Below are 27488 nucleotides of genomic sequence, written 5' to 3'. Positions count from 1 at the left end.
TGACCTCTCCAACCTCACCTCCTCTCCTCGTCCCCTCGCTCGGGGTCTCCAGTCACACTGAACGCCATGCTGTCCCTCAAGCACGCTCTGCATGCCTGCCTTTGGCCCTCTGCTCTGGAGTTCCCCAGACTAGAACATTCTTCCTCTCCTCGACATCTGCTTGGCTCACTCCAGCATCTACTTTGAAGTCTCTGCTCTCATTTCCTCGAGAAGGCCACTGGACCACCCTACCTAATCCTGCCACTTGCCCGCACAGCATCACGCCCAGGCTCCTTACCATCCTCTCCATCCTTCACGGCCTTAACACACTGTATCACTTCCTTATGTTCCCGTTTTTCTAATGCCTTTATCTTCCTCTGCTGAAATGTAATCTCTGCATGGACAAGAATCTTTGTCTGCTTTGTTCTCAAATGTATCCCAAGTGCCTAGGGCAGTGCATGGCGCATAGGCATTCAATAAATTTTTTTTTTCCGAACAATGGAAGGAGTAAACCTTCCTTTGGCCGCCCAGACGTGTCCTGCTTCACTGGATCCGTCCGGATGAGTTGTCTGTGAGTCCTGATCTTTGGGGTGTCCTATCTGCATTTCTGACAATAAGTTACAACAGCTCTAGTTTACGTATTGCTTCCAAGACATGCAGCCTACCAACCACATGTGAAATGCTCACAACACACCAGCCTAGGGCCTTAACAAGGACCAATTGTTTTCATTTCTCCCATGGTTCAGAAAGGTAGGATGATAAACTCATTACTGGAGCCAACATTTCACCTCCCGCCCCACCTGCAGCCTCTCTAGTACTGGGGCGTCCTTATGATGAGCAGGGCACACTCCCTCTCCCCTTAACTTTGGGTGTGGCCATGTGACTTGTTTTGACCAATGATGTATGCGTGAAAATGACAGAATCATGTTCCAAATCTAGGCCCTAAAAGGCCTTGTATGTTTCCTCTTGTCTTCTTGCAGTTCTGTCATTCCCAGGAGATCATGCCCAGGCTGGCCCGCTGGTGCTGGAGAGAAATGAGAGAGGTGGAGCCACTACAGTGAAACGCAGCCTCCATCAGACTGCCTTGCTGGACCCCCAGCCACATAAGTGGTAAAAATGGTTGTTGCTTTAAGCCACCGAGCTTTGGGGTGGTTTGTTACACAGCAATGGTTCAGTGACAGAGCTCTGACTGCTTCACGCTGGCTTCGCAAAGGTAACAAACCCACCCAAGATCTCTGGGCTGGTGGGTAATAAAGCCAGAGTCCATCTCAGACCTTCTGAGCCCAGAGCCAGCACACTAACCACCAGGAAGCAACACCAACCCCTTCTTGCCTTCCCTGTTCTGTGCCACACACCACTTGGACATATTCTGAGCCCTTCTTTAAGTGCACACACTTATTCATTCATTTGTTCATTCATTCATAAATCTTTATTTTACTTTCAAAAACTAAAGGTTGATCATCACACTCTGTCAATAATTTGAAAGTTGCTGGAAATGCTCAGACAGAACTGAGCTATATAAGCAGAAAGGTACTGGAAAGGGAAAAAACAAAAAGAATGTAGCCAGAGATGTTGCCCAGATGAAACTGAGAACAATCACAAAGTAATGCTGTGGACAATCCTTGTAAAGGTTCCCAGGAAACAGACCCTGATGTGGCCTGGAGCGCCCAGCTTCAGGGCAAGGTGCTTGAGACAACAGCACAATCTCTCTCCTGGGTGCTGGGTGCAGCCCTCCCTCACAGACACTCCTTAACCCCTGTGACCTTTCACTTCCCTCTCCGCTCAGAACAGGATCACAGAACCTAATATTATTAGTTACTGCCACTCGGTGTTAAAAATAGACAAGCCATTTTCAGGCTTCATCAAAACAATATCATGATGAGTCACTTATTTTTCAGGATTGCGAATACCCAGAAACTATTAAAACGTTCCCAAGACAGCAAGGCAGCGCTCGTCGTAAGAAGATGTGATTCTTTATAAGGGTGTGTGACTCGCCAGGTGCCATATGGCTAATAAGTGGTATAATCATAATGAGAAACAGGGTATTTAAGGATGAGTCGAGACAATGGATGGAGAGGGAAGCATGTCACTCTCTGACCTTGGTTGAGTGGGGAAGCCTTTCAGAATATTTGTTTCTCTGTTAATAAACTGGAAATGAAAGTACCCAGTTCATAAGGCTGTGGTGAAGTTTAGGTAGGATAAAGAAACAAGGCATTTAACACCAATCCCTGTGCACTGTTACAGCATCATGCCATCCATTCAATAAGTACTCAGTGAACGTCGACCACATGCCAAGTTCTATGCGATGTCTGGGGAGCCCCGAGATACAGAGACACATACCCATACATAGACACATACTCATCCCTTCCCGTCTAGAGCTCAGTGTCTAGTAATGGGTATAAATAAGACCGGCAGAATGAGCCGTGCGTTATGTACAGGGAAAAGGGAAACACTGGCCAGTCTGCAGTCTCGGACTTACAGTTCCTAAACCTCGGGCACGTGTCCAAACCTCAGACTCCAAATGATAATGCAAACATATTCATCAGGATGTACTCGGCCTGGAACAAGATGGGAAAGACCCATTCCAAACACTATGATGAAGCAACCATGTAATGAGAATTCCTGGTCCAAAGGGAAATGGTCCTGCACTGTCAAAGCTCAATGAAATAGACTGACTTGCAGCTAACTTGGGCCTCTGGTGGCCCTCACTCTGCGTGAATCCTACCTGCGTCGTGAATGCTTACTCCACAAACCTCTCGTAATTCTCACACCATTCCTGTGAAGTGAGTGCTATGTTTAAGCCCTTTTCACAGAGTCATGAACTGGTGCTTAGAGAAGTTTCGTAACAGATTGAAATTGATAGGAACGTACAGGGCTGGGACTCCAACCCAGGACCTCTTAAGGAGTGAGGGTCCTTCTCTCTCTCTCAATGAGCCTGTCTGGTGAGGCCAAAAAAAATTTTTAAAAAGCCCCAGCAGGCAACTTGTAGGGTCCTAAGCCTATTTATGATTGCTCTGTTTCCAAGAACCGCAAGACCAAATTGGGGTTATAAATATAAGGGCTGTGGATGATCTATGCAGTCTGAGCTATTAGGGCAGATTCAGAAAAAGAGTTAGGACTTCGGTGTGTGCCTGGGTGGAGAATAAAAGCAGCATCCATTCTGTGATTCTTTTGATAAAGATGCATGTTCTGTGTGCTGAACTGCAGTTTATTTCTTCTTCATCTTCTTTTGTCTTCTTTCTTAGAACATCTTAGATGCATAAAGAAAGAAAACAACTGGGGTGCTTCTTTTCCTGTAATTACAGCAGGCAGGACCAAGTGACTGGCAAGTAAACCACCTGGGGGCTGGGGAGGGAGGGACAAATGCCAGGGAGTCACCGGTGCCCCGCACCATAGGAGGGCAGGTCGCAGGGCTTGCAAACAAAAGAATGAAAGTTCTCATTACACAAGATTCTTGTCTGTTCCTTCTAGCAAACCCAGCACGACTTAGAAACCAGTTATTAGTTCATGATTCTGTCTGGTCCCGGTCTTCCCAACAAGAATAATTCTCTCTTCTCAGACCTCCTGTCACCCATTAATTATGCCTCTTCTGGGGAGATTTGGAACTTTCCATTTCGTACAATTTTTTTAACCTTTACTATGGTCTGGTTCCTGTACAGTAAACTATACATATTTCAGATGTACAATTTGATGAATCCTGATAGATGTGTACACCCATGAAACCACTACCACAATCAAGATAGCTCACATTTCCATCACTCCCCAAGTCTACAAATGATAAATGCTGGAGAGGGTGTGGAGAAAAAGGAACCCTCCTACACTGTTGGTGGGAATGTAAATTGGTGCAGCCAAAATGGAGGACAGTACACAGGTTCCTTAAAAAACTAAAAATAGATTTACCATATGATCCAGCAATCCCACTCCTGAGCACATACCCAGAGAAAAATATAATTCAAAAAGACACGTGCACCCCAATGTTCACAGCAGCAGTATTTACAATAGCAAGAAATGGAAGCAACCCAAATGTCTGTCAACAGATGACTGGGTAAAGAAGATGTGGTACACACACACACACACACACACACACACACACACACACACACAGGAATACTACTCAGCCATAAAAAAGAATAAAATAATGCCATTTGCAGCAATATGGATGGACCTGGAGATTGTCATTCTAAGTAAGCCAGAAAAATACCATATGATATCACTTACATATGAATGGTGTTAATGTACATGTAAGTTACTACTTTGGCTCAACTCTCACCCCAATGTGGGCAGGCTCTGTTTTAATGTGTCTTGGATCCTTCACAGGAGAGGCATGTGCCTAATGTATGCTTCGTTCATGTTTATGGAAGCAATGAAGATACAGCTCCATTCCTAGGGGGAAAAAACTTCCCTTCATCACACTGGCTTCCTTCAAGGATTTGGATGGATGGGGAAAAAAAAAGAATTTTGGTCCTGTTTCCAATTTCTACACAAGAATGTCTGGTCCTTGGAAATTTCTGTTTAAGTCTCAGGAGAGAGGTAACTGTTAAGATCAGTTGATGAAGACCCTGGGTAAGTCTGAGAGGAGCATCAAATATTTAGAATAGGAGCCAAAACTGAAGGATACTCAACCCAGCCAGCTCCCCTCCCACTCCCTGCATTGCTTGCTCCCAGCTTCATCACCTCCGTATAACTTCTCATCACTGTGCCCCCCAATATTTCAGAAGCTCCTGACCTCAATCACTCCCCTGTCCCTTCTAACCTATACAGTGTTTCCAGATTAACTTTCTGAAACTCTTACCTTAATTATATTGAGAAATGTATAAGCACAGTGGTTGAACAAAGAGCTTTGGAAACAGCCAGATTTGGACTCAGTCCCAGCCCTACCATTTACTAAGCCTCAAGCATCTCATCTATAAAGCGGTGATAATAATAGTACCTGCCTTGTAGGCAGTGGTGAGAATTAAATGAAATATTATGTATATGTACCAGAGTCCCTGACTCCTCGCAAGTCCTCGAGAGATGTTCAGGAACAGAAAAAAAAATAATAATCATTTCCCTATTCCCCAATCTGCAATGCTTCTCAGTGCCCATAAGGCATCTCATTTGCCTGGCATCCCAGATCCTTCAGTCCTCTAGTGCAGTCACCTGCTCTGCCCCCCATGCCACCCCTACAACCACCGCCCCTCCTGCTTCAGCCAGAATCACATAATTTCTCCCTTTCAAGGTACTAGGCTTTTCCCTCTACTGACCTAAATCCTGTCATCCTACGTCTGGGTAAACATTTGGGAAACAATCTTTAGGAGATCCCTACTCAGAATGTATTTTAAGATATAGTCCAGACTGATTCAAGAATTCAATGTTGTGTGTGTGTGTGTTTGTGGACACAAAGGAAAAATACGGGCAAATTAATCGGTTATTATTGTAAATAAGACCTTTCATACATAAGAGCAAAGATGACAAGATCTGACCACACAAAAGCTTAAAAACCTCCCTACATCTGAAAAAACACATCACAAACAAACCTGGAAAACAAAAAGATCACACGAGAAGCAGACAACTGCACCACATGTGCTAAACAAAAGAGTAATAATCGGTAAAGGAGGAAATCAATAGGAGGAAAATTCCAATGGGAAAAAAATGGGCAATGGATTTAAATGCGCAAATCACTTTTTAACAAACCCAGATGATAAAGAAATATATGGGAAAATGTTACCCTTCTAATAATCACATAAAATCAGAGTAAAGCCCAAAGTTCCACTTTGGTCTCTAAAACAGGAAACTGTCCTTTGCAGCCAGTAACAACCACCATTGGAAATTGACACGACATTGTAAACTGACTATAACTCACTTAAAAAAATTTTTTTTAAAAACAAACAATCAACATTGGTAAACCAGTCAATAAATGGGGGCTCACCTGGGCAGCACAGGGAGCAAATACAACCTGTCTTGGAAGCCACTATGACAAGATATGGAAAAGGTTTTTAAAATATGGATAACTTCTGACCAATAATTCTACCTTTAAGAATTAATTCTAAGAGAAAAATCATAGGTGAGCACAAGATTTCTGCATGAAGATTTTCATCAGTGTTTTTTGCAGCAGAAAAAAAAATGCAACAGCTTAAATTTCCAACAGTAAGAGATTTAAGAGTAAATCATAGCATATTCACAGGATAGAATGTTACGCAGCCATTCAAGACGATACTTTTAGAAGAATATCGAATAGTTTAAGAAAATATTCACAAAATATTTTAAGCCAAATGGCTAGGCAGGATTCCAAGTTTGTAATACATTCCCAGGAAAAAAATAAACTGGGGGAGATGTACCTGGAAATGTTATGTAGTTATCTCATTGGTAATAGGAGGAATTACCAATAATTATAATTCTGTTTATTATGATTTCTTTTCGGGGTGGGAGGAAAATGAATATAAACTCAACATAACCAAATGGACCCAACCCAGGCTTCAAAGTCACCTCAAAGTCCCGCTTCTTCCATGAAGTCTGCCCTGACTACTCCAGAACTCACTGAATCCTTCGCCCTTTTTTAACCATAAGCATCCAAGCTATACAATCACCCATTTGATCATATGCTTTCTTGTATTGCTGACCACCTACCCCAGATTAGTCTTCATTAATTAGTATGAGATCTTCAGCAAGATTTCATTCAAGACCACTCATACCTGGATCTACCTAACCCATGGTAAAGTGTATTTTCCAGGACAGGCTGCAAAGCTCTCCCATCCCATGCGTTCTTCTTACAACTGGCATTTACACTCCTCCAATGAAGAGGCAGGGTCTATGATCCCTGCCCGGTGACCACATCGGGTGATACTATGTGACTCCTGACGCCAGGACATACAAGAGGACAGTGCTAGACAGTGCCTCTTACTCAGTTTTCTTGAGATGCTCTTCATTTGGAAACCAGTCTGTGAGGAAGCCCAGGCCACATGGAGAGTCCAAGCGTAGGTGATCAGCTGGCTAAGAGCCTCAGCTGAAGTTCTAGTCAACAGCCAGCAACAACCACCAGTACGCAAGTGAAAAAGCCTTACAAAGACTCCAGCCTCCACCCTCCTCCGTCCCGCCACCTCCATCCAACTATGTTTCTGAAACTACCCGATAGATCCTGAACAAGAATTACCTGGCTGAGCCTAGTCAATCCCTGAACTCCAAGAGACGATAACAATAAAATAATTGTTATATTTCAAGTCATTAAGTTTGGAGGAGATTTGTCACATGGCAATTGATAACTAGAACTTACTTCTACTTCCTTTTTTTCTTTGCTACCTCACAGATCTCCTCTCTGGAACACTTTCCATCCAATTCCTATAAAAATTAATCCATGTATACTTGTTATATAAATGAAGAAGTGAATGCATGGGAGTTCGTATTCCTTAGTTCCAAACTTACACATTCTGAGTCCTCTTAAGAAACTCCTGAACTGAGAGAACCAGAAAAGCAAATTTTTTTATCCTTTTATAGTCTAAACTTTGTTTTTTTTCTGCATAATTTCTTTTCAGTTACACATCTAGCTCCCCAGTGTGCAGAAGAGTTTCACCCACTAAAAAGGAAGAGCTAATGAACCAAGGGGCTGATGAAGAAACTGACAGCTCTGACCTTATCCTTTTCTCAGCAAGAAGACACTTTCTATGAAAAGGCGGGCCCTCTTTATACCCCCAGTCAGTAGGGATGTAAGCTACAGCCCCCCTGGGCTGAGTCCTCAGTCCCATTAAGCCATCACGGCCACAGCCCTAGCACATGGTGCCACCTTCGGGATGTGGCTGGCAGGGCAAAGGGCCTTCCCTGTGCTCATCTGCAATTTCAGAGCCCCTCATGGGGTAAGCACTTTCCTCTCCAGGCTCTTTCATTAAAGAGAAACTCCCCCAGGAGGGGAGCATGTGTTCACGGTGTGACAGAACCAGCAGCAGCACTGTTGTTACTCTGCCCTAACGTCACAGAATGTGCTCCGGGGAGTCTGTCCCTGGACTGGAGGGATAACTGTGCACAACTGAGGCAAGGGTTTGTGGGTGAGGACAGCCACAGAGAAGGAAGAATTAAAGGAAGAGAAGGCTAGGAACTCTGAAATCAAGCATCACACGTTGCAAAATCTCACTAAAATTGGGTGATGCTGCCAGGATCTCACTTTACTTGATGGTAACTGATTAAATTTTGTTCATCTTTTCCCTTTTAATGTTTTGGTAATCAGTGAAATTGGGATTATCTGGAACTTGTGTCACCCCCTTTTTCACTAGCCCTCAGAGACCTTAACTTGTCCCTTGCTGTTGGGGGTACCATTGGGACCATGAGCAAGTGTCAGACCTCACAGTTCCTTTGCCTTAATGCTGTCATCTCACCAGCTGGACCCAGTGACTTGGAAAAGCAAGGCTGTAAGGGCTCAAGGATGGAGATACAGAAGTAAAGGACTTACTACAAGCACAGCCACAAACGAAATGCTCTTAGAAGGCAGTGGGATTGTCTCAGATCCTGAAGAAAGTGTTTGATGATTGACTTCTCACATCCCTCCTCTTTAGACACTGTTCAGAGAAGGAAAACAAGGATGACTGGCTCCTTCTTGTATTAACCCTGCATTTGAGAGGTCACTGGTTTGGTGACAGCCACTAATATCAGCTTGAGTTTGTACCTCAACACATGCTGCTCGGGACTCACGAGATAACCCACCAGAAAGCTGATGCCATGTTGGAATATACTTGGTATACGTCACAACTGACCCCAGAAAAAGGTATTTTCTGTTTCCCCTTTCCCAGAGGTAGACTCCTTTTTTTTTTTTTTTTTTTTTTTTTGGTCCCAGGCAAGAAAGCAAAGTTAAGGTTTGTTCCCTAGATTTCTCCACATCACCCAATCAGGTTGGCCTCATTACTTTCCCCATCTCCATCATTACTGCCAATTTATCATCACCATTAACATCATCAGAATAATGGCCTTAGCAAACCCCAACTGGGGGAGGCCTGTTCCCACCACTGCAGGAATTTCCATATTACGAATTCCAAGCCCATGAGCTCTGGAATATACTAATGGAGAGAAACCGTGTTGGAAAAGGCCCCTGGGAGAAGCTGGGAGGGAAAGTGTGCCCCAGTCACCTCTCAAAATATCCAGCAAGAAGCCATTGGGGAGCATGTGCCCGTTCTTTGAACTCCCTCAAAGTACCTTTCATCTGTTCTAAATCCAGGATCGCCTTTGTACAGGGCTTGCTGTTTCTGGATAAATCCTTGGCCCTTGTTCAAGCCCTGGACTGTGTCAGGATGTTCCACAGACCCCAGCAGGACGGCATTGCTAAACGAGCCTTTCCAGCGGGACCCCTTTCTTGTGACACGGATTCCAAATCCCAGCCCAGAGCGTCTGCGCTCAGCAGTCCAGCCCAGCAGCGACCACGTCCTATTCTCATTTTAACTCCCGTCTTCCTGGAGGAGGCCTCCCACACCCAGCACAAGTTAGTCACCGGCTGGTCTTCCCTGAGGCACTCTATTTTCGGCCTCTTCCCGTATCACAGACTCTCCTTCCCTGTGGAGCAAGCTGGCGAAACGCTTTTTCCTTGCCTAAGCGTTTGCCTTGTGTCTGATTCAAATCTCTAACCTGGGAGTCGGGAGAGTAAGCCACCAGGACACCCAGAGGAGGGCCTCCTGCTCTGCCCGCAGACTGCACCTCGGTCCACAGACATGCTGTGCAAGGCTGAGCCGATATCCTTCCCTCTCTGAGCCCCATCTCACTACCCGTTGTCAGAGAGGGTTTTGCACCGCCAGCTTCCTGGATGTGGCAGAAGACTAACCCTGTTTTCCCATGTATATTACTAAAATTTAACCCTTTCCCCTGGGTTTTTTTTTTTTTTTTCTGATTGTGAAATGAACCTTTATTGAGATCTTTTCCTTTGTAGTTCTTAACTAGCTGGGCATTTCATGGCACCACCGTTCGTGTCATAGACAATGTCATGAAGGTGGTGGCCACCCACACTGTGACCCACAGACTGCACAGTTCCCAGGATCTCTTTAATGGCTCCAGAGGGTTCTCTGGCTGAGGATTAGTGCTGTATCTGTCAGGTGACATTGACAGTGTCATCCAAAGTGGTGTTTCCACTGAGCCTAATATTTTTCTGCTTTCCCCTGTCTCTGGGTGGTTCCTTGAGGACTTTGATGATAATTAGGGAAGAGGCAGAGGTACCAGTTTGGGCCTGTTTCTTCTGAGTGGTCAGTTCCACTGTCATCTTAGACCCGCCCAGCCACCTGCTGCCTTAGTGACATCATCATCAACATTTTAGGGACAAAGTCCAGGGGGCTGATGACAAACATGGCACTGGCTTCCCCACAGATACATCTCAGGTACATGACTTTAACTTCCTTGGGGTCGAACCTGGGTGGCACGGCAGAAGTAGGTGGGGTATATGAACCCAGATTCAGGAGAACCAAAGAAAGACGCACCTTGGCCTCCTCCAAGCCAAAAGCCAAGAGCTCCCTGGCACTTTTACACAGCCTCGATCTCTCCACTACGTTTGCATGTGATGTGTCACATAAGACACAACCAGTGAACAAAGCGAAAATGGTCTTACTCCCCTTCTACAAATGAGAACACAGATCAAGAGTAGGGGGTACTTCTTTCAAGGTCTCAGCTATCTGAGACCTCCTTACACGGCCCACTCACTGCCCTGTGCGGGATGAACATGGGTAAGTCACAGAACAAGCCCGACACCAGCAGAAGGGAGCAAGAACACTGGGAGTGGATTGTGAAAAGTCTCCATTTAAACATGCCACACGCTCCCACGGGGACACTTCCACTCTAAAACACAAAGGCTCACAGGTCACTCAGAGTCACAGACATCCCACCCAAGACATGAGGGCTGGAAGAGAACTTGGGGACCAGCTCACATTTTATAAAGGAGAAGAGTGACACCCTGCAAAGTCACTGACCCATCCAGGCCATTCCAGGACTCAGAGGTTCACTGGATGCCTGGTTCCAAAAGCTTTCCCTTCAGAATCCTTCTCCCTCCTTCTACGAGAAGGACATGACCTCCTGGCAGTGGCAAAGCCCCCAGCATTTCACCCTGAGCCAGGAACCCTCAGTCATCGACACAGGCAGAGAAACAGAACACCAGCCAAAGAACTTCTCTGAAGCCATCTCCCCACAGCCTGCCACCGTGCCTGAACTTCCACCCCGAGGTGACCAGAGCCATAGGTTAGGGCATGAAGGACTGCAGTGCAAATGGAGAAGAAAAAAAAAAAAGAAAACACTCGAGATTATTGATGGCCAGAGCAATTTTTAGCCACAAATATCCCACTGTCACTTAATCAAATGAACCCTGGCAGAGGGCAGGGCCCTGAAGAGACGGAGCACAGCAAAGGTGTGTTTTGACAGAAAGAAGAGGGAGCAGGTGGTTCCTGGACACTTGGGCAGCAAAAGGGCCCAGGGGGAGAGGAGCAGTGATGACGATGCGTGGGCAGAGAAACCTTACGAGGCCAAGCAGTAAAAACCTACGTAAACCGGCTTAAGCATTAATAAAATAAAATAATAAAATGAAAAGATAAAGTAAAATGGAACATACCGGCTTATGAAACCGAAAGGTTCAAAGGCGCGCTGGCCTCAGACCCGATGTCTGCCCTTTCTGCCTGGCTCCGCTCGCCTCCGGGTTGGCTCCGCCCTCCTGGCGGGGAGCACTGACTGCCCGCCGCAGCCGTTGGCGGGGCAACTCCCGCGGAAAAAGAGCTCCTCCTACCGAGTGCGGGAGTGGGCTCTGATTGGCTAACCTTAGGTCACGCGCCACCCTTACTAAGCTCTGAGCTCTGATTGGCCAGGTCTCGATCACGTGCTCTCCACAGAGCTGCGTTGGACTCACAACCTCAGTTTTCACCCAGGAGTGTGGGTCAGCCTGGGCAGTGCCATCAGACCTGACCTTAAACTCTGCCACCAGGACTGCCCAGTGCTGTTTTGGGAAATGTCACAGTGATGTGCTCCAGACGCTCCAGGGTCCTGGGCCTCATACCAAGGTGCAAACTGCCCAGAGGAAACCCAACACCCTCCCCCCTCCCCAGTTCTGAGCAGGGCAGTTCCTCCGGGAGGCAACTGTCAAAAACACCATCGGAAGTAGCATTATTTGTTTAATTGTCTATTGTTTGCAGACACTCTCCTCCTGTATAAATATTAGCTCTGTGAGATCAGAGACTAAATGTTTCCTTGCTTGAGGAATGCCCAGCACCAAGGAGGGGTGGTACCTAGCCTAAGGTCCGAACTTAGTAATCATTTAAGCTTAAACCACTGAAGCGAAAAGTGTCGCTTAAGCTGTCCTCTGAGCTTTAACCCTACTCAGTTTCTGCATTGCCGCTACCCCTCTGGAGTCTACCCACAGCTCAGGCCAACCGTGAACAGACACATCCCTTCCCCTGCATCACTGGAGCACAACTAAGATGGATCTAGCTCTCACCTCTTCAGGTTCAAGGCGTGCATCCTCTTACCCCAACCAGGGCCTACTTACACTTGGCAAAGGTAAGCCAGGGAGGTCTAAGTGAGTGTAATACCCCTAATTGGGGAACAGCTGAGGGAACTCCCAAGGAGGTGATAAGGGCCTGGGTGGTCCAGATTACTGTGGTTTGAGCGGGGTACTAGGAGGCCAAGAGCAACAGGAGGACTCTGGGGCCTGCGTGGAAGAAAAGTCCTGCTGGTGGTGGTGGGGAGCAGGAGAATGGGAAGGGGAGATGACAAGTGGCAGGAGAAAGCTTTGCTTCCCTTGCTCAGACCTCTCATTTCCTGTCTCTGGGAGGCGACGAGGGTGTACTGTTGTGTTCCATTCCGCACAGACACCTGTAATCATGGGCTTCAACAAACACCCTGTCCCTGCACAGAGGCTGCTCGCCTCCGTGAGAACCTCAGCACCAGACCAGAGTTGCCTAGCAACACAGCATCCTGAAAAGAAAGCCAGAGAGCAGAAGAGCCAGACAGGAAAGGGCAGAGGGGAGTGGGTTCAGCAAAGGGAGGAGATGCTAGGAGCAAATAGCTTTATGCCCAGGCTCCAAACACACGGCATCGTCTCAAGTGCTTAGGAGCGATCCACCCCGCCTCCAGCTGTCCTTTCATTGGCCCTTAGGTGCCTGAGGTCCTATCACTGGAGGTATTTCCCTTTCAATCCACATATCACCCTTGAATTTCAAATCCTCTGGAGAGGCTCTACCCACTGGGCTGCCTCACCTGAGTGTGGGAGGAACGTATCAGTATCAGACCCTCTTGGGGAAAAGGTAAGGTGAAATGTGAGAATGGAATCTAACCTCATCTTAATCCGCCCTGTGCTTCCCAGCCTACTCTCCATTCACTGAGTCCATTCCACTCTTCTCAGTTCAAAGTCTGTCCATGGATGCAGAGCAAAAATGTCAGCTTTGGGTATTTGACAGCCATCCGTGTGGCACTCAGTGAGCTGCTTACCTCGTGGAGATTAGACCTACCTAACATAATCCTCAGTCATGATTTTGTCATTGAAGTTAGGAAAAATGATTTAAGATCAAGATTTGACTAGCAAATAGAATGATTTTGTGAAAACTAACAATTTTGTGTTTATCCGTCTATCTATCCATCCTGCATTTACTAAGCTGGACCCAGTTCTGCAGTAAAGGAAAGAAGAAAAGGGCCCTTGCCTGGATTTTCTGTCCAATAAAAGGACACTAGACAGCACATCATTCAAACCCAGACAGAGCGGTTCCTGTTATCAGGGCAGGAGTAGTTCAGAGAAGAGCTGGAAACCATATGGTCAGGATAGAAGGCTCCTGGGGCAGAAGGAACTTTTTGAAGCTCCCCACCTCCCCACAAATTACCAAAGCAAATTATGAAGGTAATTTGACCTTTCCCAATTTCCACATTCCTAGACCCAACCGGACTCTGGATAAAGGTATACCTAAGAATGAAGAGGAAAATGACAGGCAAGCAAGGATGCCAGATCTTGAAGGATATTAGAGCTGATAGAAAATTGACAGGATAGGGGAGAAGAAGGGACAAGTGTGCCCCAGTGTCATTTCTAGAGCTACCTGTTGGGTGTCTGATGAACAGTCTTGTACGTCAACTCAACCTTGAGTCTTCGTTCATTCACTGCTCTCAAACTAGAGCAGTTCTGATCTCCACGTTCCTAAGGCTGGTGTGCTTATGAGTGTGCATGTGTGTGTGCATGTGCATGCTGGGCAAGCGCTTATGTGCAAGCCTGCTGAGGAACTGAAGGGCACCTACAGTGCATGCAGGTGAAGTCTGAAGTGTGTGTCTGTGTTAAATCACATGGATTCATAATGGAAGAAAACTAGTGTCAAAAAACTGATGTTAAATAGTAAACTGACAGTACGATCTGGGTCCAAAGCCAGAAGTCCCTGGAACCTCAAGACTCAACATTGATCCTGGACAGGAAGTCTCTCTAATGCCTCTGTTTTCCTGCCTATCTTGGTCTGGACCCAGAGAGAAGATCCCCTCATTAAGTCATGCCTTAAAATTCTCCAAGCTGCCATGGAGTCCTGAGAGGCTATCTGTGCTGTCTACCGAATCTCCGATGTCTTCTCAGAGGCTGCTGGCTTTGACCAAAGTGAAGATACTAACTCAGACTAGTTTAGAACCAATTAAGTTGGATCAACAGATAATCCTTGACCACCTGTTGGTAAAATTTGTCTTCCTGGGTAATAAACGTACTGTGTACACAGAAGCAGGTAATATAGTCCTGCCATCGTCAAATATACAACGGTTGGAAGACCACTCAGCAGTAAGCAAAAACTTAAGTAATGGCAACTCAAGACAACAAGAAAAACTCGAGACAGCAGTGGACACCTTGGAGTTCAGAAGTCTTCCGGTTAATTTCCACACCTGACACAGCTCCAGTGGCATGAGAGAGGGAAGGGGACTCGCCCACTGGCTGAAGCTTGGAGCCAGCTTTACTAATGAGCTGTGGGACCCTTGGCAGAGCAGCTACCTGTCCACCTGGGCCTCAGTTTCCATAGACAGTTTCCTCAAATTTTAAAGGTGAGGCATGGACTAGTTGATCTCTTAAACTTACAATTCTGGCCTCCTTGAATACTGCAACAGGACACTTTAGTATCCCCACAAAGGACTACAGGCACTGTATCAACTTTTTTTTCCAACATGGAACTCCCTCCTTGCAAAATGTCTCTGGTTTTCCAGAGTTCTTCCTCTCAGAAGCTGACGATGACACTCTCCAGCTGCCATCTGCAAATTGATACCAAATGGATGAGTAGATACAAGTTGTCCTGGATTTCAGAGGAGGCCAGGGCTTGTCAAGATGGAAGCGTGAACAGTGAGTCCAAGGTGGGAGGAGATTTCAGTGGAGGCTTGAATCGTGGATAATACTGGACATGCAGAAAGCAAAAGGGTAGAACAGAACACACCAATGCAAAAAGAAAGGAAGAAAGGAGGGGAGGGAAAGCAGAATGGAGGGAGGATTAATCTCTAGCTTGAAAGAGAGACCCAGGGAGAGAGAGAGTTCAGAAGGGGGAAAATACAGTTATTCAATTGCTCTGTTTAGTCTCCAGAAGATCATTTCTAAGTGAGATAATATCTTTATACTAATTAAATAAAATATCTAATATTCAATAAGTACCTATTATATGCTAAGCTCTTTATATTTTTCCATTAAAACTTCACAATTACCCCCAAGAAATAGGAGCTAAAGGGCTCTCATTTTACAGATAAAGAAATGAGGCACATAGAGGGTTTTTTTTTTTTTTTTTTTTTTTTTTTTGCACAGATGTCTTGTTCTGGCTCCAAAATTTTAGTATGTTGTGATTCATAAAAAAATGTCTTGGTTTCCATTGGCACTGAAGGACGCTTGGAGATGTAGGGCAGTGGATGAGGATGAAATGTCTTCAGTAGATATTCCATCCTATAAATACTTCCCCACAAGGTGAAGAGAGTGTCTCCCCCTTCACCCAACATCTTGGCATGCATGCTGGTGGACAAAGGGTGGGTTCAAGGGGATAGGACCTTTGAGTGAAATTGGTGGTCAAGACCTGGACAAAAAGGTGGGGTTGCCCGGAAAGGTGTTCACAGTTCCTCCTCCATGGGATGCATCCCACTGGTCTCTGCTCTCATGTCCCTGTCAATTCTGGATGGCCACACTGCCCTGGAACTATCCCTTGTCTCCAAAGATTCCCCATAAACCAAAAGAGGCCACCCTCAGAGGCCACTGCGCATCTCAGCACCAGCAAGAAGCCCTGAATAAAGCAAAAAAGGAAACACACAAACAGCCATCCTCCAGCAGAGCCAAGTCTCAGGGCCCCAAGAAACATGAATCCACAAAACTAAGAAAGTCCGTAGATCCCAGGCTGCCCCTTACCCCGAGGTGGGGGCAGGTAAGGGGTAACGATGTCATTTCGTGTGATTAAAAAAAAAACAGTGCATAAATGGGGCCAAGGAAAATAGAATAAAATATAAACTAAAAATAAATGGTTGAGTCAACTCATCTTTAATGCTTTTCTGTGTAACATCTATTTTGTATAATGGAATACGACTTTCATACTCTGACTGCAAATTTAACCTTGGCCACAAGTTATGGTGTACATTACAATACACTTTTATTATGTTACACAGTATTGTGGTGGTTTTTTTAATCTATTGCTAAGCCCCTAACAGTATGTCTGCGTCAGTGAAGCCCATCTGTCACAACCACAGTGGAGATATTATTATGTAAATAGTTCTAGGGCCTCCTTTTGGGGGAATTTAATATACTGTCCTAATATCCCAGCCAGGAAAAAAAATGTTTATGAAAAAAGCCCCCCCCCCTTTTTTTTGGCTTGTTTGTTTCATCTGTAGAGAAAGGCAGGTTGAGTTGCTGAGAGTTTTATTTTTTTTTAATAGTTCAAATCTCTTTTCTTCTCTCTCTCACTCACAATGTCTTTAAAAGCTAATGATATGGCTTCTAATAAAATAAAATAAAATAAAATACATGAGAGACTTCTTTTAAACACACCAGCTGAAGTGTAGAGTATTAATATCCCACAGCCTAGTGCGTTAGCCATCTTTCTTATATTACAGTCATATTTCAATAAACGAAGTTTTCTTAGCAGGTGCCATCTTGGATTATTTCTTTATTAGACTGAGTTATAAAATATGCAGAATGATAGACTGAATTTTTTTGTTATTTATTGTGGGTTTTAAACCTTGGCCAAAATCCATACAACTAAATCTTCCTCCTCAGAGGTGGAGTGGCCACACCTGGAAGGAACCCGCAGGCACGTTTGATTTTAGGGCTGCCAACCAGGTGGCTTAGGGGATGAGAGCAGGACGGAACAGAGTGTGGTCTGCGAACAGAAGATGCCCGTTCCCCAGGCTTCTTAGTGAGTCTTAATTAACCAAGTCAGGATTTTAGGGCAGCACAAAGAAAAGGGCTAATCACTACTGGGAACTGGGCTACCAGGACCTCCCAAGAGCACATCAAGCATGTCCCTACTTTTACTCAATCAGGCATCAAAGGTTTGCTGAGCCCCAGCCAAGCAGCAAGCAAGAGAAGCCAACTGCATGGACTCCAAGACCTCAAGGGCCACCCAGTGTAGACGGGAGAAGGTGACACCAGGTAAAGAACAGCTTGGGGTATGTCTTAATCTGTTCAAACTGCTGTAACAAGGTACCATTGACTGAGTGGCTTCTGAACAACAGATATGTATTGCCTACAGTCTGGAGGCTGGAAGTCCAAGACCAAGGGTGGATTCAGTGTCTTTTAAGAGCCTGCTTCATGTTTCACAGACAGCCATCTTCTTGCTGTGTCTTCACACAGTGGCAATTGCAAGAAGCTCTCTGGCGCCTCTTTTAAGGGCACTAATCCTGTTCATGATGGCTCCACCCCCGTGACCTAATCTCCTCCCAAAGGACTCCGCCTCCAAATACCATCACATGGGAGATTACATTTCAACATAGGAATTTGGAGGGGCACAAATATCCTGTCTATAGTAGGGGTGGTTTCCCACTAAGGGGTGTAGGAGTTGAACAGAAGGAGCCATGGTGCCTGGCTGACTAAGCAGGGTAAGCTTCCCGAGGTGGTGGGGACTCAGCTAGGCCTTGAAAGATGTGGCCAGTTGGAGAGGAGAGAAGCTGCCGCCGGCCATCACCACACACACGTGGCATCTGTACTTGCTCCGGGCAGGAGAGAGGGCACGATGCAGGTCTGGAGGCAGGAAGAACACAGAGGAGATGATAAAGAGGCAGATGGAGTCAGGGTGGCAGGTTCCCCAATTCGGCTTGCTGGGATCAAGCCAGGTCTGGAAACCAGGTGAGGTGAACCCCTCCAGCATCTGTTTTCACGAGGGGCTAAGCAGCTTCCCAGGAGAGAACCCTCTTAAAATAAGCAGGAGTCAGGAAGGCAAGCTTGGCCCAGGAACAGGGCAGAAGTAGTTGGTGGAGAAGGTCACAGTCACACTGAGGCTGCATGATCTCAGCCCTCACACGCCCCTCCCCGTCCAGCCATGTCTCAGCCCCAAGGGGAAAAGAGGCTCCAAGTAAAACTCAGAAATGCCACTTCACCCAAAATGCCCCCAGGCATCACAGCACAAGCTTCTACTTGTGACCCCCATCGAAAGCATGTCACCCCAAGGGGCAGGGAGGCGTCCTCTGACACGCTGACTGCACACGACTTCAGTCCCTAGTGTCACCCGGGCCGTAGAGGAGGTGGCCACGGCAGCAGTGGTGCCGAGTGGCAGATCATGGTGGTACACGGGACAGGAGGGGTGAGGCGGGCATGGATCTGAGCAGAGGAGGCAGCAGTGCCCAAGAAGAAGCAAGAGTGCCTGACAGCAGTGCCCTGTCTGGAGGGCCTCTGTCTGGAGGCGAGAATAGGGAGGATCCCTCTGCCTGGAGGTGTAACCGGGTGGGACCCTGTGAGGCCACTCACCTGATACACAGGAAAGTGCATATGAAATACCATTTGGGAAGCTGAGGGTCTTGGTAGAAGGATGTCTGTGAGCATCAACAAGAGGCTGCAGTGTATCCGGCGGGAGCTCTAATTTGAAAAGACCCGTGCACCCCAATGTTCATAGCAGCACTATTTACAATAGCCAAGACATGCAAGCAACTGAAATGTCCATCAACAGATGGCTGGATAAAGAAGTTGCGGTATATTTATACAATGGAATACTACTCAGTGATTAAAAGAAAAGAATGAAATAATGCCATTTGCAGCGACATGAATGGACCTGGGGATTGTCATTCTAAGTGATGTAAGCCAGAAAGAGATATGATGTCACTCATATGTGGAATCTTTTAAAAAAAAAAAAAGGACACTAATGAACTCATCTACAAAAGAAACAGACTCACAGACATAGTAAACAACCTTATGGTTACCAGGGAAAGGGGGTGGGAAAGGATAAATTTGGGAGTTTGAAATTTGTAAATATTAACCACTATATATAAAAATAGATTAAAAAAGAAATTTCTTCTGTATAGCACAGAGAACTATATTCAATATCTCATAATAACCTCTAGCAGAAAAGAATATGAAAACAAATATATGTATATATATGTATGACCGGGACGTTATGCTGTACACCAGAAACTGACACATCGTAACTGACTATTCATCAATTTAAAAAAAGAGATTATGAAAATACTAAAACAAACAAACAAACAAAAACAAGAAGCTATAGTGAATGTGACCCCATTTACTCACCAGCACCACATTCCAGTTTGCTTGGGGTACACAGATGAGGGGAAGGAAGGAACCCCGGAAGTTGGCTGGTGCTGAGGACGGGGATGTTGGACTGGGAGCAGGCCTGTCTGTGGCAGCCAGAGGCCATGTAGGCGACGGGCCATTCTCCGTACTGCGCTGTCTCCAGTCAGGATCCAGCTAAGCACCTCTGCTACCAAAGGCAGGTTCATGTGCCTGACACATCTGAGGCCAAGCAAACTGAAACATCTGAGTTTGGAGCAGAGAAAGGTCTATTGCAGGGCCGAGCAAGGAGGATGGGGTGGCTCACGCCCTAGAAAACCCCAAATTCCCGAAGGGTTTCAGCAAAGCGTATTTAAAGGCCAGATAAGAGAGGGGGATCGCAGGGTCCACGATCAACTCGTGCACAATTCTCTGATTGGTTGATGTTGAGGTCACAGGGTGGTCAACACTATCAACCCCTAGGTGCCAGAAGGTCTGGGGGCCACTGGCTCTGGATCATCAAGTAGTTAATTCCTTCCCTTTGGTAGTGGTTTTTAGCATCTGAAAAACTCAGGAAATATACATGAGACACTATTGTCTGGGTACTTCAGAGAGGAGCTTCAGCAGAGGTGATGGGTCATGTGAGGTTACACCTTCAGGCAGAGGGATCCTCCCTGCCCCTGCCTCCAGACAAAGCTAATTCATCTCAGAGAGCCCAGAAGTCCCTGTGGTTTAGCTATACTTGTTAATGGGTTTCTCCATCAGCGCAGACGAGGGCAAGAGTGGGGAGGGAGTGACACCTTGAAGGCCCCATCTGAGCCAACCAGGACCCCCCTCCCGACACAGGAAGGAGCCCAACATGGAGAATGAATTCACTCTGCTCTCCCTGTGCGCACTGTGGCAGCCTAAGACGGCAGATGGCAAGGAGAGCTCGTGAGAAGCAGAAATGGGGGAACTTCCCCGCAGGGCTGAGTCTGGAACTGACTTTGAGAAGCGACAAGTATTTGACTCGGGGAGTAATGGGGGGCCCCTGGGAGCAGAGGACAAGCAGTACCCAGATGTCCCCCTCCTCACAGTCCCCAAGGCAGTCAGGATCAAACATGCCAAATTTCCCTTAATATTCCCGGCTAAAATCCCAGCTCTGCCATTTGCTATTTTCATAATCTTTCTAAGCCCCAGTGTCCTCACCTGTAAAAGGGCATTAACAGCACTCACCTAGCAGGAGTATAGTGAGGGGCAGGTGGATTATCAAACATCACGTAGCAGGTGTTTAGCAAATGGCAATCCCCTTCCTGCCTGTAGGTCCACTTTGGTGTTTGGGATTTACCTCGCGTGAACTCATATAAACACACCCAAAGCATCTAATTACATGTCAGCCTGCACTGCATCCCTCATCCCGGGATCCCAAAGTCAGTCCCCTCTCCAGGGACCATCTGTGGAGCCTCCTCAATGTTCAGACACACCCTTCCAGTGTCTGCCCCAAGTCCCACTGCTCATCTGAGGATACATATAAACTCTCTGGGTCCATGCAGAGCTTTGAGGAGACCAAAACTAGCATAAAAACAAGTGATTTCAAGGGGCCATGTGAACCTAACCCTGAAAGAGGCTGGAAATACCAGGGGGGACCTTCCTTAATTTAGTTTAGATCCCCACAAACTGGCAAGGCTGCAGAGAGAGCAGCATCCTAACTCCACCATCACTGCCCCCAGAGAGGGTCTGCGCAGGGTGGGTGAGAGCAGGGGGCCTGAGGGAGGGAGAGCTCCCAAGGGCTGGAGGGTCAGGAGGGGCTGGCTGGGGTTACAAGGATGACCTCAGCAGAGTCTGGCTGTGGCCAGTCCTGGATGGTAAATTAGAGGGGCCCTTCTAGGGTCAGACCAAGGTTTGAGCTTTGTCTATCCCCTTCTCTGACCCCTCCCCACTCGCCAAGCTGAATGGGTCCCCTGAGATTCACCTTCCACCCTCGCATAGAAGTAAGACCACAGGAGGTGGTCCAGCCTGGCCAGAACATCTTCATGGGAGTCAGGAAAAGAAGAGGGAGGAGGAGGGAAAGGAAGGACCAGGAGAAGAGCCACCTGGGGAAAGAGCAGGTGAAATGTCCCAGGGAAGAGCTAAACCGGAACCTCTTTTCATCAAATTAGCAGTTAGAACTTTCCAGGTCTTGTGGCAGCTTTGCAGAGAATAATTATCTGTCGGCTGAGAGGGAGAGTGGGGCGGATGCCCGAGGGTGACACCGGGGGATGAAGGACTCTGGAAGAGACTAAGAGGCCACCATAGAAGCCTGGAAGGCCTAGAGGACAAGCTTTTCCTCCTTCAGGGACTGAAGGTTGGCCCTGTCACCTGAAACCATCTGGCACTCCCCCAGGAAGGGCACCACCGCAGGGACCCCTCTGGCCAGACCCCAGCACAGGCCCGAGGTGCCACAGCAGCAAGATGAAAGGCATTGAGGAGAGGATGAGAGCTTTCCACTTCCATCTGAACCCTCTCTATCCAAACTCAGGCACCAGATAGCAAGGGATGCTGAAACAAGATTTATGAAATATCTTTTTCCCAAAGTCATCAGGAGGGAATTCTGCTCCTTATTTACAGATGATGGCACTGACATTCAAGAAGGCTCACAGCTTACCAAGACCATGCCCCCCAGACCCTGACCCCCATTTCCACGTCCTTTTCATAAATTCAGCTATTCAAGTGGAGATCGGGGCAGCCTTGATGCAGCCAGTCAGCTCCTCCTGTGCCTGGAATTGTGATGTCCAAGGGCAAACACTTCTTCCCCCAGCTGACCCTAGGGTTGCCCCACCTGCTCACCCGTTGCCCAGGTTCAGAGCTGATTTAGCTGTTTGGGCACGGGTTGCTGATTAGTAAGAGGAAAAGCAAGCACCGTGGGAGGGGCGGAAGGGTGCAGGCTCATGAATGTGTGGGGAAGAAATCCAGGGAAGAGGCAGCTCCATTTGGAAACACCCCCACCAGGATGCAGATGTTCCAGCAGCCGGCTGGGCAGCAGGCCTGGCACGAAGCTGCTGCCGCTCTGACCCCAAAGCCCCTGCGTCTCCCCGACCCCCTTCTCACCCCTTCCCTCCACTCTTCTCCCGGGCTCCCCTACCTGCTACTCCCTCCCCCTCTTCCTGCTCTTCCCAACTCTTCCTCTCCCCTCTGACCCTTACACGTTGCCCCTTCCCCGCTTCTGTCCCTGCCAGTTGTCCTCCCTCTCTCTCCCTCCTTCCCTCCCTCCCTCCCCGTCTGGACCTTCCGGTGCTGAGTAGCTCATTTGGGAAGAACAGCCGACCTGGCAGTATCTGGGTCTTTCTCTTTTGGCCAAAACCAGGGAGTGCAGACACAAGCAAAACGCGCCCAAGAGAACGGGACGAAGAGAAATCTCATCTAAGGACGTATTCCATTTTCATATTCCCTCCACTTGATGGATGGGTGGAAAAGAGAAGGTAATCGGCCCACTGAGCAGCTGGAACTCAGAGGGCACAGACGTGAAATGATTTGTCTTTCCCCATCCCTGTTTTCAAACAGGCCCCATCAAATCCCCTTTTCCACCCTTAATGACAACCCAGGCCTATCTCATTGCTGGCTAATCACTTCCGATTTATGAAAAAAGCACAAGTGAGCTGAGCCTTGTTCAGAACTCCATCATATATCCAACAAAGCGTCGTCTCCTCCCTTCCTTCGATGCCGGCCAGGGTCTGGCCTAAAGGACAAAGAGATGAGAAGGGGAGCTTGGTCTACACTTAGGACATTTCCTACTCACCCCACCCCCACCCCCCATGTGTTAGGATAGAAAAGATGAGACGTACCAAGTGTCTTTTACAGGTGTGGTGCTATGGTGGTCCTTCTTTGAACTGACTGGCCACTGCTGCCTGTTGGCTTCTAAGCCTCACTTGCTCAATCATGGTGGCCATGTTGGAATCCTTGGAGGCCACTCACAGGGTCTGCCCCTGCCCAGTGCCCTGGGGTGGCGGGGAGTTCAGGTTCCCCTCCACCTAGCTACCCTCTCCTCACCACCCCCACCTCTGCCACTGGGCTCCTCTCCCCAGACGGCCAACCCCTTGGTGGATGGACCAGACAGTAGGAGATGCTGTAAAGGGGAAGGCATGCACACAAAAGGAACAGCCCAACTTTTACATTTGAGAACATTCTTTGGCTGGGAGATCCCGGAATCTATGTTCCCGTCCCTCACTAGCTAGCTCAGTGTCAACTACCAAAGTTAGCAGAGCTGTAATCAAATTCCACTTCATAACTCGCTCACTGAGTGACTTTGACCAGTTATCAGCCCCTTTTGCACCCCAGTTGCTTCATCTGAAAAATGGGGATAAGAATATCTTCCATCCAGTACCACCAAATACGATGGGACTTAGCACAGGACGGTGAGGAAATCATGTCCAGTAAGTCCTGGGCACACTGTCTTGCCTCTTGAAGCCCCAGTTCCCTCATGTGTAAAATAAAGAGAGTTGTGAGCTCCAGAGTTCCTCTTCAGCTTTCAGTTCTCTGGAAAGTGTACACGTTTCTTTCCTTTGAGGGGTATTAGCATTGCCTATGCTGGAAGGGGCACAAATTTCCTTCCATGCTTGCCCAAGTGTGTGTATTGAATAGAGAGGCTGGAGGACTCAGATATCAGCAAGCCGACCCTCTGTGGATCAGTCAGCATCACTCAGAACTTGGGCTACATATCCAGACTGGACCTCTCACCAAGCCTAAGCAAAAATAAGGATGGACAATTCAACGTGGCCCATGCCCAGTGCTAGAGATGGAAGAACACACTCTACTTAGAGCGGTCAGGACATCTGGGTACCTGGAAAATCATAATTTCTCACCGTGATAATTTTGTTTCCCAAGTTACAAACCACCCACCAACCACACAACCTATCTCTAGTAGATGGGTCAAAAATTGCAATATCATTCTCCTACTATAGTTTGGAGAATTAAAGAACAGAAATGGAACTTCTTTTACCCAAGGTCACACAGTATCTAGAATTAAAACTCTCCTCATTCTATGATCGGTCTACTGGCCAAACTGCCTCTATAAAGCACTTTTCTCCCTCTCCTGGGCCATCCCTTAGGGTCTCCTAGGAACGAGGAGAGGAGATGGCAGACCTTGGGGATGCTTGCTACTTTGTTCTCTTTCCAAGCTGGTCAGAATCTGGGAGCCACTGAGACATGGTGAGCGAAGAACAGAACTTTGAAGGTTTGGAATGACTCCAATTCAAAGAATTCTCCACTGTCCCTGGGTTTCCAGTGAAGACAAAACCCAACAACCTCAAGACACCCAAAAGAATCCAATAATATATTGGGATTTCCCCAAAACGCATGGAGAACTTGGCCAGGCAAAGAATATGTCAACAGTGTTTTTGATGAGTTCAATGTAAATGAATTAGGAACAGATGGGCTAAGTTTCCCTTCAGATACACATGTGCTGGAGAGTTACAGCTGAGAAAATGCTTAGATCCGTGCATTTCCAGGGACCAGTCAACCCCAAACAGAGTGGGATGTTTTGCTGAGTCCCAGACGCTGGCTTCTTCTTCTGTCCCTAAAAATAACTGAGCTGGCCAGCTGCTGGATGGATATTTCCTCTTTTGGTTTGGTTTCCTTTGCTTTTCTCACAAAGCTCCAGGGTGATAAATGACTTCAAAATGTGGTAGAATGTTCTAGAGAAACCAGGCATCCAGAAAAGTTAAGGAAAAAAAAATCTGCCACTATTCTTACATCATTCTCCTCACCGGCCATCCTGCCCCTTGAACATTACCTGTCATTACTTATCCATCTGTCAATGTCAACCCCAAGATCTACTTCCTCTGGGAAATCGTTGGGGATTTTGTTCTTCCTGGACATAGGAATCAATCATCGCAACAACATTTTGAGCACCTAGCATGTGTTCACGATATTCTGAGCATTCAGTGAGTGTCTAAGGAAAGGCCCTTGTCCACAGGGAGGTTTTTATCTAATTAAGAGGCACTTACAAACTTGTGAAGCAACTGAGATAACAACAGGTGGTACAGGTAGGTCAAAGTTAATGACACGAGCATTCGGTGGCATTGGGAAGTCAGAAAATGGGGAAGGCACCCTGTATATTAAAGAAGTCAGAAATTATTATAGAAACCAATGTCCATTAACTGCTGGGTTTGGGGGAGTTTCACCAATATTTTCTCTTTGGATCTTCACAGAAGCCCTTCAACATAGACAGGGATTGATTTCACAGATGGAAAACAGGGACTCAGGAAGATTCAATGCCTTGTTCAAGGTCACACTATGACTAAGTGGTGAAGGTGAAGTAGGATTAGAGCCCAGATCCATGCTTTATGTCACACCACTTTCGGCAAAGGTATATTGAAGTCAGACAGGTGAGGCTTCCTGGTGTAACTACAGCCTTATCCTGGGCAGGAAACCATCAGCAGAATGAACAGGCAACCCACATAATAGGAGAAAATATTTGTAAACTCTATACCTAAAAAGGGGTTACAACTCAATAGCAAAAGGACAAGTGGCTGTTCTGAAACATCCCTGGTCCCCTCCCTTTTCCTGTCTTCACTTCTCCCTGGGCTCAGAGATCAGGCAGATAAGGTAATGTCAAGGAATTGATTCTCACAGAGGTACCAGACTCTGACTATGTCTCCAAAATCTACCTCCCGGGGGCACTGCCTTTAGGAGAGTCTTGAGAGAAAAATTATAAACCAAAGTAACAAAACCCTAAGGGGTTGTTGTAGGCGTGGGTGGAGAGCTCAGGCATTGTAACAGGTGGGTGAAGAGTTTGCTCACCTTCATCCCCAAGGGTCAGAGAAGCCTTCTCAGCATTCTCAGTGTTCACCCTACCTGCCAACATCCAAACTGGGTAGGTAACATTCCGTAATCCAAGAATTCAGAGCATCATATCATCATGACCAGTATCACCATTTTAGAATCTCAGTCAGAGTTAATTCACTGCTTTCAGAGCTCCAAACTCCAAACAGTGTGACACCTGCCACCCCCACAACTGCAGAGACTAATGGAATGTGGAAAGTACTACAAAACAGCCCTGAAGTAACGAACCATTCCAGACAGGTCTTTTTTTCCTTAATATATGTCTTCCGGGATACTTTTCTTTGGAGAATAAACTTGTAAAAAGAAAAAAAACTTTAGGAAGAGATATTTATTTTGTTTCTACATAAAATAGCTCTAGCACTTGTAAACCCAGATGATGCTCAGGAAAAAGAAGAAGGAAGAGAAAAATGATGAGATAGAATGCAAGGGTTGTTTGCCTCTCAACTCTGCGCCACCTCTCTTGTATTGCAAAATTATACCACACATACAGAAAAGTGTCTGAAATACATATACACCCTTCAGTAAATAATTACAAAATGAGCAGTTGCAATCACTATCCAGGCCAAGGGAAAAACATTTCCAGCATCCAAGAAGCCCTTCAACTGCTTCTCTCTCTCTCTCCAGTCAAAGGTAACCACTATTATGATCTTTACGGTAATCACTTTTTGGCTTTTCTTTATCATCTTATCACCTAATTTGCATTCCTAAATACTACAGTTGAATTTTGCCTGTGTGGAGCCTTATATAAAAGGAATCACATGTATCTGGAGAAACCTCTAATTCGAAAAGATATATGCATCTCAACGTTCATAGCAGCACTATTTATAATAGCCAAGACATGGAAACCACTTAAATGTCCACAGATGGATGACTGGATAAAGAAGTTGTTATATATATATATATATATATATATGTGTGTGTGTGTGTGTGTGTGTGTGTGTGTGTGTGTTTATACACACACACACTGGAATACTACTCAGCCATAAAAAAGAATAAAATAATGGCATTTGCAGCAACATGGATGGACCTAGAGATTTTCATACTAAGTGAAGTAAGTCAGACAGAGAAAGACAAAAATCATATGATATCGTGTATATGTGGATCTAAATAA

At 46.5% G+C, this 27488-nt stretch overlaps 1 long non-coding RNA gene across 1 annotated transcript; it reads right to left on the bottom strand.

Annotated features, from left to right (window-relative positions):
- Nucleotides 1–3868: 3868 nt before the first annotated feature.
- On the bottom strand, nucleotides 3869–27273 carry LOC116659494. Its single transcript, XR_004314859.1, has 3 exons — nucleotides 27136–27273; nucleotides 14908–14913; nucleotides 3869–3902 (listed from the first exon to the last, which is right to left on the bottom strand). It is a non-coding gene; the product is annotated as an uncharacterized LOC116659494 (long non-coding RNA).
- Nucleotides 27274–27488: the final 215 nt, after the last annotated feature.

The sequence above is a fragment of the Camelus ferus genome, chromosome 24, assembly GCF_009834535.1.
Source record: "Camelus ferus isolate YT-003-E chromosome 24, BCGSAC_Cfer_1.0, whole genome shotgun sequence".
Taxonomy (NCBI): domain Eukaryota; kingdom Metazoa; phylum Chordata; class Mammalia; order Artiodactyla; family Camelidae; genus Camelus; species Camelus ferus.
This window is presented reverse-complemented; position numbering and strand designations above follow the sequence as displayed.